Consider the following 13,812-nt stretch of genomic DNA (forward strand, 5'->3'; position numbering starts at 1 on the left):
TCATTTGCTAAAATTAGCAATAATTAATAAATTTAAAGATTCCACATAAATAAATATCTTTGCAGAATTACGTACTGCTGAAAAAGCTGCAAGGACTTATGAAACCCTATAAGATGCCACCATTGTGGCAGCAGCTTTCCAACTACTGGCATGAATGTGATCATTTCAGAGTCCTTGAGCCTGATTAATTCCCTTGATAAAAGTATCTATCTGTTTATACTTGTTTTTATACTCCAAAGTCCATACTTCAGATTATGTGTAATCTTTCTAAATCTGATAAATACTTGTCCAGACCTAGCACAAAGCAAACATGTGGACCTGCACAGTGACATGATTATTTTTAGGTATTTTATCAGACTACTTACTAACAAATACGTGAAATGTGCCTAAGCCCTGCTTTATAATTGTGCACGCATTTCCTATCGACGCCTGTCTGAAGTCTTTGTGTTTGGGGGACATTTCCTCCTCTCACAGCAGGGGGAGAAGCTTGGTGATAGAAGCAGCTCCTTATGTGACGATAAATTGAATTCATTAACAGGAAGCAGCTGGGACAAAGACAGCAGCTTTAGCCACAGGGAAACACAATAGGTACACCTGATCAGTGTCTTTCGCAGAGTGACCTAAGCTCTTTACTGGTTTATCCTGAAGGGGGAGCCAAAAACCAGCTAAGAGAAACAAAGTAGTCTTACAAAAATGACGAGGCTAAATAATAATGCGACAAAATGCACACGCAAAAAAAGACACAAATGAAAGTGTTAACAAAGATTTTTTTTTAAAAAATTGATAAGAGGAGAGAAAATACACATTGAGATTCAGAGATCTGAAAATGCACAAAAAGGAAGTAACCATAAAGTCTGAGGAAGTTATTTAGTAACATCCTGACATGTAAAATAAGGAATGAATATTGAAGGATGTGCACTATTTATAGACCAACTGTCAAACTGAAGCAGATTAGTAGTGCTAACTACATTAGCTCCTTTGTTTAAGGGGTCAGGTTTCCCTGAGTTGTATCCTTCCAGTGAAGTGGGATTCAGATATTTGATCTGCCCATCAGAGGTTTGTTCAGTTGAATCAGCTTGCAGCCATTGTTTAGCAGCTATAGATCTGGCTGAGCCTTCTTCCAGCAGGACAATGCTTATTAAGCAGCACTGTGATAGTGGAAAACAGACTGAAAGTTTCTAATGAGACAGCACTCCGAGGGACCAAGATCAAATTTATCCAAAAAGCATCATCAGGCGGATCCAAAGCAACAAAACTGTCAGAAGAATTGAGCTGAAAGATAGAAACATGTCATTAGTAGAGCAAAGAAAGGGTGGTTATTAGTGAGGTTGTGTCTAGTCTAGCCTCTAAGCTTCTACTCAGGAAGGGAAATGTGAATGGATGGATGGTTGGATGATTGGTTGATTGGAGGTTTGGTTGGATATATTGATGAATGGTTGGTTGGAAGATAGATAGACAGACAGATCTATGGATGGATGGATGTGGTTCAGCAGGATTGGTTTGGTTTGGTTTGTCTTTTCTCTCTCCCCTTTTCTACCCTTCCCTAATAATTATTTCTGAGGCGGAGTTGCTGGGCTGGCACTTTGTGTAATCTCCAACCTGGGGCGGAGTTCTTCAATGTGAGTCATCCTTCACACACCTGTTTGCCACAGACTCAGGCTGTGAGTATATCAAGGACAAGTGGTGCCACAGTTCTCTGTGAGACTGTCCCCATCGATATGGTGACAATCAGACCACATTGTATGAGGTGCCGTAAGGGACATTATTACTGAAACGCTCTCACACACACTACTGAAACGCTCTCACACACACTACTGAAACGCTCTCACACACACTACTGAAATTTTAGCTCTCACACACACTACTGAAATTTTAGCTCTCACACACACTACTGAAACGCTCTCACACACACTACTGAAATTTTAGCTCTCACACACACTACTGAAACGCTCTCACACACACTACTGAAACGCTCTCACACACACTACTGAAATTTTAGCTCTCACACACACTACTGAAACGCTCTCACACACACTACTGAAACGCTCTCACACACACTACTGAAATTTTAGCTCTCACACACACTACTGAAATTTTAGCTCTCACACACACTACTGAAATTTTAGCTCTCACACACACAACTGAAACGCTCTCACACACACTACTGAAACGCTCTCACACACACTACTGAAATTTTAGCTCTCACACACACTACTGAAACGCTCTCACACACACTACTGAAATTTTAGCTCTCACACACACAACTGAAACGCTCTCACACACACTACTGAAAAACCAAGGCATTTCAGTTGAACAGGAAGGCGTTTCAGTCGAACAGGAAGGCGTTTCAGTCGAACAGGAAGGCATTTCAGTTAAACAGGAAGGCATTTCAGTTAAACAGGAAGGCATTTCAGTTAAACAGGAAGTTAATTCTTGACAAGGAAACTGAAGGAAAAAGTGTTAGATTTCAAACAAACCACCACACAGATGTCTACTCAGCAACCTGTTAGTTAGGGGTGGGTTTTTATAATCGATTTATTGATTAAAATCGATTCTGGCTTGGATAACGTGAAATCGATTCATTAAAATCCTGAATCGATTTTTTAATATAAATTTATTTTACCCGAAATGCCAGAATCTCTGGTGAAACCTCACAAAATTTCAACAACCACCAAACAGCTAAGACAGTAAATGAGAGCAGGTACACGGCTTCTGCACAAAGACGTAAACACACAGCGCGGACCCGCGGATCAGAATCAGTGAGATGTCGCCTTTCTCACCCGACAGCACGGACACGGTCGGGGCTGAAAGCCGACAGCTCGCTGACTCTGATCTGTCGGCAGGTCCGCGCTTTGTTTTCACGCCGTTTTTGCGCCGATTCTAAAGCTGTTAGTTTGATCTCTCTCCAAACAATATTGACTGAACCAGCAGCAAAAGAAGATCCAAACTGCGCTTCACATAAACATCGTCATGAATTCCCTCACTGTTTTGCTTCCACCACGATAAAATCGCACGTCTCTCTCTCTCTTTCTCTCTCTCTGTACTTCAAGAACAGTTTCCCGTCTAAAAATCTGTTTTCTGTATTATTCGCTTGCTTGTTATGCACAAGTCTACTGTTGTTTACAGCGCAGTCGGCCGCTGTTTTTTTTTTTGTTTCATTTTACATACTTCCGAAAAGAAAACCTAATTTCTGCCGTTCAATACTGAATAAATTTAAACTTTTTAAAATTATGCAAAATGCAAAACGTTAGCCGTGTCTCTAATAAAACCGCTGTAACGTCAGAGGTAACGTTCATATGTTAATGATTTTCTTTCGTTTTTGATGTACTGCAGAATATTTTTATAAAATCCCAGGCCAGGAAAACCACCTTCATGTTTTTATGTGTTTTATCTTCAGCTACTTTGACACAAAGGCATCTGCTGTGATGCTCACACCTTTGATAAAGTCTTGCGTGTGTCAGCTTCCTTTTTTTAAATACAAAAATATGTAAATGTACTGATCTGAATTATAATATTTCTGACTGTCAAAATTCCCCATAATCAAATCGAATTGAATTGAATCGAATCGTGGAACAAATCGATTCTGGACCTTAGTGAGACAGCTGCATTACTTAACAATATATTAGCCTCAGCATAAGTCAAAATTTAGAATAGCGGGAGACGTGCATTATCCTGGTTATTTTTTTGGCATATGTGCTTTTTGTCTTTTTTTTAGCAAAGAAAAATATCTTAAAATCATCAAAAAAAACCAGGGAGAGAAGGCTTAGCGTTCCTCCATTTAGCACAATGGATATGATATTTACTCAAAAGTATTGTTAAGATATTCATTGTGTGTACTCGTGTTGTACAGTGTTTAACTGCATTATGGTTACTGTGGTTTAACAGAGACAGTATTTTAGTTGCCACCACAAGGAGGCACTGTTTCATTGTAAGAGCACGGATGCTGCGTCATCACGCCCCTAAGAAAAAAAAAAGTATACCACAACGAAAATGGCACCCATGAGAAAAGTTTTGCCGCATGTTGATGAGGAATAAAGTTCCCAAAAATATTAAGGACATTTTTGCCTCCGTCGTCATTTTCCTTCGAGTTGATCGCTGTCGATGCTGCAATACTCAACAAGTATGATGATGTTAATAATGTCTGAGACATCCAATGCTAGATGATCCATATAAAAAAAATTATGATGTAATTCAAACAGTGGCACATCATTAATATTTAGGGAAATCCAATTTTTTAAGTTGCACCAAATACATTGTGTGATAGGGCATAGGAAAAAAAAAGATGTTTTAGGGTTTCATTTTCATCAGTACAAAAAGAACACTGATCCACCTCAAAGCCAAATCTCTTTTTTTAGAAATTCTGCCACAGTATTAGTTTTGTTTAAAGTGTGTTTCTTTAACTTTAGGTAGAATAGGCTATTTCATAAATTTTTAGTATGCTTTATCCAGTGTATATGAAATAACTAAATTAGAACCATGCCATGTAACCATTCTGTTGTAACTATGAAATATTTTGTCTTTGAAGAAACTACTAACAAATTTCTTATTGCATTTTTATCAAACAGCTGACATTGCCCTAGCAATAAATTTGGGAGCACTGATGAGAAATTATTGTATATCATAAAAATTTTAATCAAATGAAGCAGAGGCAGTGGGACCAGTTCACAAAATTTGTTATATTCTCTTTGAGAACAGTTTAGACAATATTTTTCTGAAAAGTCTGTGTAACTTAGAATGACACCGTTATCATCCAACAAATCTGTTATGAATATAATATTTTTGTTCAAACCAGTCACTCTTGAAAATTGATTTTTGATTAAGTGTTATTACCCTATTATTCCATAAGGTTGAATTATGGGGAGAAGTTGTGGGTAAATCTCATTTTCCCAAAAATGCAACGTCTGTTTTGGAAAGTTTGATATCTTTATGGGGATTTTATTTGCCGCAAAATCACATTTCAAAATAAAGTCTAATCCTGTATACTATTTTATTAAACAAGAATCATGGGATGTGGAGCTAAGTAGAGTCTGGCTGTGACAGACAAGATTTTAACCATTTAATTCTAAGGGTGCCAACCATAAATTCCAATTCTGGAGTTTTGATACCACCTTTATTGTATCCCTTCACAAGCTGAGATCTTTCTATGTAATGGGTTTTATTCCTCCACAAAAATTCGAACACATTTCTATTTATGGTTTTCATGGTATTTATCGTTTTTTTATTTTTTATATTGTTTACGTGGCGCAAAAAAGGTTGGGGACTGCTGTACTAGCAGGTTGCTGAGTAGAAATCCTTGTAGTGTTTTGAAATATACCACTTTTTCCATCAGTTTCCTTGTCAGGAAACAACTTCCTGTTCAGCAGAAATGCCTCTGGTTTCAGTGGTGTGTGTGAGAGCGTTTCAGTAGTGTGTGTGAGAGCGTTTCAGTTGTGTGTGTGAGAGCGTTTCAGTAGTGTGCGTGAGAGCTAAAATTTCAGTAGTGTGTGTGAGAGTGTTTCAGTAGTGTGTGTGAGAGCGTTTCAGTAGTGTGTGTGAGAGCGTTTCAGTAGTGTGTGTGAGAGCTAAAATTTCAGTAGTGTGTGTGAGAGCGTTTCAGTAGTGTGTGTGAGAGCGTTTCAGTTGTGTGTGTGAGAGCTAAAATTTCAGTAGTGTGTGTGAGAGCTAAAATTTCAGTTGTGTGTGTGAGAGCGTTTCAGTAGTGTGTGTGAGAGCGTTTCAGTAGTGTGTGTGAGAGCGTTTCAGTAGTGTGTGTGAGAGCTAAAATTTCAGTAGTGTGTGTGAGAGCGTTTCAGTAGTGTGTGTGAGAGCGTTTCAGTAGTGTGTGTGAGAGCGTTTCAGTAGTGTGTGTGAGAGCTAAAATTTCAGTAGTGTGTGTGAGAGCGTTTCAGTAGTGTGTGTGAGAGCGTTTCAGTAGTGTGTGTGAGAGCGTTTCAGTTGTGTGTGTGAGAGCTAAAATTTCAGTAGTGTGTGTGAGAGCGTTTCAGTAGTGTGTGTGAGAGCTAAAATTTCAGTAGTGTGTGTGAGAGCGTTTCAGTAGTGTGTGTGAGAGCGTTTCAGTTGTGTGTGTGAGAGCTAAAATTTCAGTAGTGTGTGTGAGAGCTAAAATTTCAGTAGTGTGTGTGAGAGCGTTTCAGTAATAATGTCCCTTACGGCACCTCATAACATTGCCTAGAATCTGTTTAGGAAGTCCTTGCCTACTTATCTGTAGTTTCTGTGTTATTCTACTTGCCTGTTTGGAAAGTCTTTTTCCTGGATCCTGTGCACGTCTCCTGTAACTCTTCTACCCTCTGGCACCACCCACAATAGTTTTTACCTTTGTTTAACTATTTTTAGATACTAAAGTAGATCGGAAACAAATGGGTTAAAAGTTATAAAGCTGTGATATAAACTACATGTTTGGCTTATATTTATTTTTTATTTTGATATGCTTGATTTTATTTTTGTTGCTCAAAGTGAAATGTTGATTTAGATTTGCACAGATCTGAGATCATTTTTGACTAATTTTCACATTATCACTTACTGGGCTTTACTGTTTTGTGTCTAGAAATCTGCGTAACATTTAAGCTGCATACTTGTCTGCAAGTACCAATAGCTTATTCTTGCTGTTGCTCAGTTGTGGGAAACTGTAACCTGCTTATCACAACAGTCTGAAGTGTCTGCCAAGCACATCCCACAAGCCACAAGAATTAACACAAGTCTAGAATGTACCATTTTCACTTCCTTTTTCACACTGTGTTGTACACAGATCTTAGAAGCTTTCTCTCGTTGTCACGTCCTGGGATTTTTTTTTAATTTATTTTTTTATGTTGTAGTTTCGGTTCCTGTTTTGATATCCATTCTCGTGTTTCTATATTCTTTTTTTTCCCTTCCTCTCTCTGCGATGTCTTTCTGTTATTTGGTGTTTTGCTTTCAGTGTTTTGGCCTCGTTGTCTGTGTCTACCATCTGTTTCTCTGATTGTTCCCACCTGTGTCTCATTCTTTTTCACTTTTCATTTCTCTACTTTGTGCCTCGTTGTCATCTGGAAATCTGCTGAAGGATGCAGGAGGTGAAAGTAACATCCCATTCTTAATCCATAGAGTTTAATATGATGTTGGCCCACCCTTTGCAGCTATTACAGCTTCAAATCTCCTGTGAAGGCTTTCCACAACGATGACCTGGATGACTGAGAACCTTCACAGACAAAGTTTAGGAGTGTGTTCTCAAATTCATCCCAAAGGTCATGTTGAGGTGTTCCTTTCACACCATAATCCCCCCCTCCACCAAACTTTACACTTGGGACAATGGAGTCGAACAAGTACCGTTCTCATGGCAACCACCAAACCCAGACTCGCCCACTGGATTGACAGACAGAGAAGCAGAGATGTCTCCACAGCTCTATAGTCCAGCAGCGGCGAGCTTTGCATTGCGTTTAGTCATGCAAGGCTTGGATGCAGCTGCTCGGCATGAAAACCTGTTCCAGGAAGCTCCCTATGCACTGTTTTTGAGCTGAGGCCACATGAAGAAGGCACTCTTTTTTTTTCTCCCCACCTCTCATTCTGGAGTCAAGTGTGTGTGTGGTCATATCTTTGCCTTTTTCAAAGCATCTCTCATAACCAATGAAGCAGACTGGATTCAAAACGTGGTACTCAGATTCAGTCAGTTTATTTACAGTGCTCCTGGAAGTTAACTATTTACAAAATGCGGATGAAGCCACAAATCTCCAATCTCTATTTACAAGGTCCTTTGGAGAAAAAAAAGTCTATCGATGAGCTCCAATCTCTCTTCGACCTCTCTCTCTCTCCCACCAGGGAAATGACAGTTTTTCTGCAAAGCAGAGAGGAACAGGTAAGTAATCTGGAGTTCAGGGTTACGGATTAGATTATTATATAACTTTTATTCTTTTTCTTTTTTAATGTTAGCTAAATATTTGCATATTGTCTGTCCTTTGTCTTTACTGCACAATGAGCTAGAATGACTGCCTCCGGGTTGTACGTCCTGAATGACAATAAAGGTCCCTTTAACTTTAGTGGATTCGGTTTTCTTTGGATCAGATATTCCCAAAGACAGTTTGAAATGAAAGTCAGAGTTTATGTGGGCCACATAAATGCTGATCACGACTCAGCATTTCCTCCTTTTTGTTTTCACTGATTTCATTGTGTTCATTTTTGAGTTTTCTGTTCCACTTCTACTTTTTTTCTTAAAGCTTTCTTTTTGCCAGCTGAAGGCCATTACTCCATTTTACCCATTTTCCTGTCAGCGACAGCATATAAACTGCACATAAGGTCAAATATAATAAGAATAACATGTAACCCAAGAGTGTGCTTTTGTTTTAAGACTTCTGCTTTCTTAATATTTAATCATAAATCTCTTTCAAACTTTATTAGAAAGTGAATTTCTCTTTATATAAATACATGTAGAAATGTTCCAGTATGGCCCACACTTTCTGTTTTAGATGTTTGTGTTTTTTTTAAATGAGCCAATCAGAGACTGGCTTTTTGTTGTGTAACAGGCCTCTTTCTTTCTCCTGAATCCTGACACTTATTTAAACTTTCAACTTTTTCATACTTCATTTATCTAAAAGTTTATTCATCTTCTCTAGAACGCGTTTCTCTGCAATAAACAGAAGCATTTGTTCTGTGTGTTAATAAGAGATGAGCTGATAGTCATCAGCTTATTTATAGTCTCCGCATAATATTTCTGCATCAGGGAGTCCCCTGCGCTTCTCTTTTGACACCTCAGAGAGTGAAGGCGGAGACTCGTGACATACTTGCTCTCTTGTGCCTTCTAGGCAGGAAGTGAAATTGACCTGCCGCCACGTTGCCTCCACCCAAAAACAAGAAATGTTGCCTCTACCTTGTCCTTAAATTGAAACGTTTTTACTGTTGCTGTCGTTTTGGACCTCAGGGCCACCGCATCAGTCAGAGTACAGTGATCAACAAAGTCCATAAAAGTACAACCTCAAAGCAGCAAAGCTGATTATACATGTAATTCCCAGTTAAGTCTGTGTTTAATGAGTTCAAACGACAATATGCCAGTGCTCCCAGGGGCTGTTGTTTAAAGGTAATTCTGTTTACTTTAGTCACAATCTAATTTTAGGCCTGTCCTTTATAACTTCCATGACTCCAGTTTATGACTGTGAGCGTGGTAATAACTCCTTAATTTGTTTGTTTGAATAAAGGCACATTCTGCTTGAGCAACATGGAAACGCTGTTCTCGGCATTCAGCCCATCAAATGATATTTGCAGCCATAAGTCATCCGATGATGAGCCTGTCATGAAATCCATATTTAGCCAGCGTAATGAGGAAGATATGCAGTAAGAGCAACTCATCTGATCCATTCGGGCCCTGGATCGTGACCAGCCGGGCGTCTTCTGGCTTTTTCATGTGGTTCTTTGTCATATAGGGAGAAACACATCGAGCGACCAAGGACATGTCCAAATATAGCTGTCGATGATCAAACAAAGGAAATATCTAGATATGTACTCCCAATAATGCGACACACCCAGAGTAATTACGTGTGTGTGACAAACAAAGGCAGCATCTAACCTCTCGAGTGAAGGACAAACAGACTGACAAACACATCAGGTGTCTGTGCCACCAAGGTTTTATCATTTTATTAGATTTTTGGTTCCAGCTTTTAATTTTTTTTGGTTATTCTATTGATGAGCTTCAGTTTTGTGATATTGTTTGGCTTTTTTTTATTATTGTTCTAGCTCCCGCTAACTTGTCTCCGTGTTTGTGCCTTTGTCTTCCTGGTTTGTCTTGGTAATTGTTTTCATTTGTTCATCTCTTTGTACATCCAGTCTCTTTGTCTCAAGTGGGAGAAGTCCGAAATGTTTGGGAAGCTGAGAGAGGAGAGGGCAGGGCTCAGAAAAATAGATAGGCTCCATCCTCTGGGGACCGTGATTGCTCGAATAACTTCATCATACCAACTGTTTGTTTGAGTCTAGACTAACTGATCAGTCACTCAGATCACTTTTGGAGCCCTTAAAATTCTAAAAAATACCGCAGATACATTAATAAACTGCTTGAAATGTTTAAAAATACACATTCAAACTGTTGGTACTTCCTAAGTGATATAAGGCTCTAAAATGAAGTGGCAAGACAAGACAATATTTTGCAGGTGTGGCCAGGGTGTGAGCACCAGGGTGGCAGAAAAACTGATGTTTCTAATTTTTGTTTTCCTGGGTGGATCCTGCAGGAGTCCAACATGGAAGCTAACATCACCCTGATTTCCTCGACAAGCAACCGGTTTTTCCACAGACTTCTGGATTATTGCAGAAAACAAAGAGTTTGTGATGCTTACACGTTATCTTCACAAACCGACGCCAAATTGAAATGTAAATCAATGGCAAGAACCAAAATGCTAATGTCAGGCTGTAAATGAAATACACAGGGGTGAAATGACTTTAACATCATCAGCACTAAAGGTCCCCGACAGCTCCTGAGGTCTAGCCACTTTTTGATAAACACCCTCTAGCATCAGAATTCACAGCTGGAGTATTTTACATGCTTATGTTGCAGAGCAGTGATTCCCAATGTATGGTCCACAGCCCCCTGGTGGACCGTAAGAGGCCAATTACTATAATTTACTGTTTTTTGTTTTTTTTAGTTGAGTGAAATTCTTGCTACTTCTTTTTTCCCTGAGATGTCCCCACAGCATGTGGAAATTGTCACAGATTTTAGCCTGCACGCCCTTCCCGGCACAACCCTGCACTTTATCCAGGCTTCTGACTCCCTGAGGTTGGGTTTGTCTTAGATCTTCGGTGTTTTGAGTGACACCAATTTAAAAGTCACATCTTTTGAACTTTTAAAATCTTATAGGATAAACTGACAGGATAGAATGCACTACTAGGGTCAATCAAATGGAGAGTGAACTGAAAGGTTTATAACAGGGATGTAAAACTAATTTTACATTGTTAGCCACATGCAACTCACTTTGACCTTAAGTGGGTCAGACCAGTGAAATTCCTCTTTCTGTCAGTATAAAGAAGTTTAACCATTGAATTCCTCAAATATCTTCATATAATAAAAAACAAATCTATTGCAGATAGTGAAAAAAGAGGAACTTTACCATCATTTCTTTGTTTATCTATTACTTAGATACTTTGGTGCTTTAAAAAAAAAGCTATAAAAAAAAACCAACTTCAAAAATCTTACATTTGACACCCGTGGTTTGCAAGTTGGTGATGAGACCTTTGCTTCAAAATAAAATATGTTTGTTTTCATGAAATCTTTACATTATAAAAAGAAACAGAACAAATGAAACAAAGAAATGGTGTTTAAAAATGTCTCACTCAGATGTATCGTCATTGCTAAACTTAAGAAAGGACTTAAAGCTGTTGATGGAGTATCAAGTTCACCAAATAAATGATCAAAAGATTAAAATAAATCAGTGAAACCATTAAGGAAATATTTAATTTTCTATCTGTGACAGTAGTAAATGGACAGATACATACACATTGCTTTCTTCTCTAACTGAGCACCCAAAGCACACAAAAGCAGAAGCTGTGACTGAAGGTCCGTGTGAGCTGCAGAAGATTTTCACATTTTAAACAGTCTGAATTGAGGAATAGCTGCAGTGGAACAATATGTGAAAACGTCTTAAGCCTGTATAAACCACAGGCCTACCACAGGGAACTAGAAGTAGAAGAAGTGCTAACTCATTTCCGGGGTTTTGGATTCATTCCTGCAGCACTCTATAGCTGTATACCCAAAATCAGTTTTTCGGTTGTTTGTCTATGCAGGCTGCGATGAGGAAGTCATATACAAGTTAATGAGGTCTGACTGGGAAAAAAATCTAATAAAAACCAATTTCAATAAAAAATGGAATTGTTGAAAATGCTGCATTTTTTATATATGGGAACAACAGCCAATAAAAAAAGTTCAGCTAGAAAAAATACTTGTGCTTCCTGGATGTAACTGCAGTTTTTTGTGCCCCCTCACCCTCACCTGCACCACTGGTTAGCCACTTAGGTGGCCAGACTTCAGTCTGTGGTGACTTTGGCCTCAGCCCTGCTAAAATGGCTGCACTGTTTGCACCCAAACCTCTCAGGTAAGCAAACAGAAAGGCATGGTGGGCGCCAGCTCAGCTCTCCTGGAGAAAATAAAATCATATCAGAGGCTGTGATCGAAAGTTAAATATGCACTGCCTTATCTGATGCCTGTTCATACTGCAAGTACATGTATATTAGCTGAGGAGAGAGTCTGCACTAAAAGGTCACATTAAACATGTTATATACACAGCCACTTTATATAGTCGAATCCCTCAGGCAACAGGCAAATAACAGCATGTGATTGGCTGCCAAAAGTACAAAAACCGGAACAGAACCAATGTGACACTTTAAATAACGTTTATCTGACAAAAAAACTGTATAGCTGTCAGAAAACATGCCGTCCCTGTCACTTTAAATCTGGCACTCCAAAATGAGGAAGCACAGCAACATGAATGGCTTTTTATATCACATCACTGTGCATTATATACATCAAAGAACACGTTATTGGATTCAGCTTCAAACGTCACTTCAAAAATCACCTGCCAGACATCCGTCCTCAGTGCAGCTGTGCTACTTTTTATAATCTGGAGTCTTTCCCTCTGCTGTGCTTTCTCTTCTCTTTCAGGGAGCCAAATCTATATTCTGAGAACTTATGAGCTGCTCAAGATCTGCGAATATAAACAGATAAGAGACCACTGTCTGCAGCCTTAACCGTGAAAATCTGATGCTTTAAGGAGAGAACGGTGGATGTTCATCCTCTGCTGTTTATTTGTATGCTCTAGAAAGCATGAGAAATGCTTATCAGCCATTTCTATACATACAGAGACTCTTAAAAAACAAAGATGTCATCATACGTTAAATTAATCATCTTTTAATATTAAATGTATTTCCTTATTGGTTACTGTAAATATAGTTTTCGTATGTCTGTTACAGTTTCCCAGCAGCATGAGCATAAAGTTAGTTATGCTGAATGGACGTAAATATGTAGTGCAGTGTTATTATCATGTATTAGAAGTAAAACTACTGCTAATAATAGTGTAAATATATTGAAGGCACTTAAAGCAGAACAGCTGCCACGGTGAGTGCTATTTATATTATATTATCAGGGGGTTTCCCCGCCAGAGCCAAAATGGTGAAAACACTTTCGTTGTTTAGGATTAACTCTACAATTACAGGCATTTCCTGTAACCTAACATAACATTTAGCCAGAAATAAAAGAAAAATGCACAGATTTATGTCAAATAAGTAAAGCAGACATATTGCTCTTAATGTACAGGGAAGGTAGGAAGCAAATGAAATGGTAAATTAATTACAGTCTGCATATATTCAACAGTGCCTGAGTATAAAGTGCAGCTGAATGAATGTACATGGTGACAAGGTGGCAAATTTACAGTTATTGCACTAAGAGTGCATCCCGGGCAGGGACCCTGGTAAGCCTGAGGGTCCAGCCATGAAAAACACAAAAATGATATGTAGAGATGTATATATTTTTATCACAACATAATGTGTTGAATAGACACAGAAAACAGGAAATTGGAGATTGTAACAGTAAAAAGGCATAGGAGTGATCATATATGGTGCACACACAGAACATGGGTCGTACAGAGGTCAGAGGGTGCCTTAAGAGGTGGTGCCTTGGAACAGACATGAGAGCCACTTCACAATACGTTATGTTACCTGGTAATTCTAAATTGGTCAGGGATGTGAGGTAGATAAAATGCTCGAAGTGTATAGAATAAAGCGATGTAGTTAAAAGTGCTTTGAATGATCAGAAAGACGAAAAATGTAAACTGTGAGTCCTTTACACTTGCGAGCACAAGGACCCACAATGTAAGA

This window comes from Rhamphochromis sp. 'chilingali' (genome assembly GCF_963969265.1).
Source record: "Rhamphochromis sp. 'chilingali' genome assembly, chromosome: 12".
NCBI lineage: Eukaryota > Metazoa > Chordata > Actinopteri > Cichliformes > Cichlidae > Rhamphochromis > Rhamphochromis sp. 'chilingali'.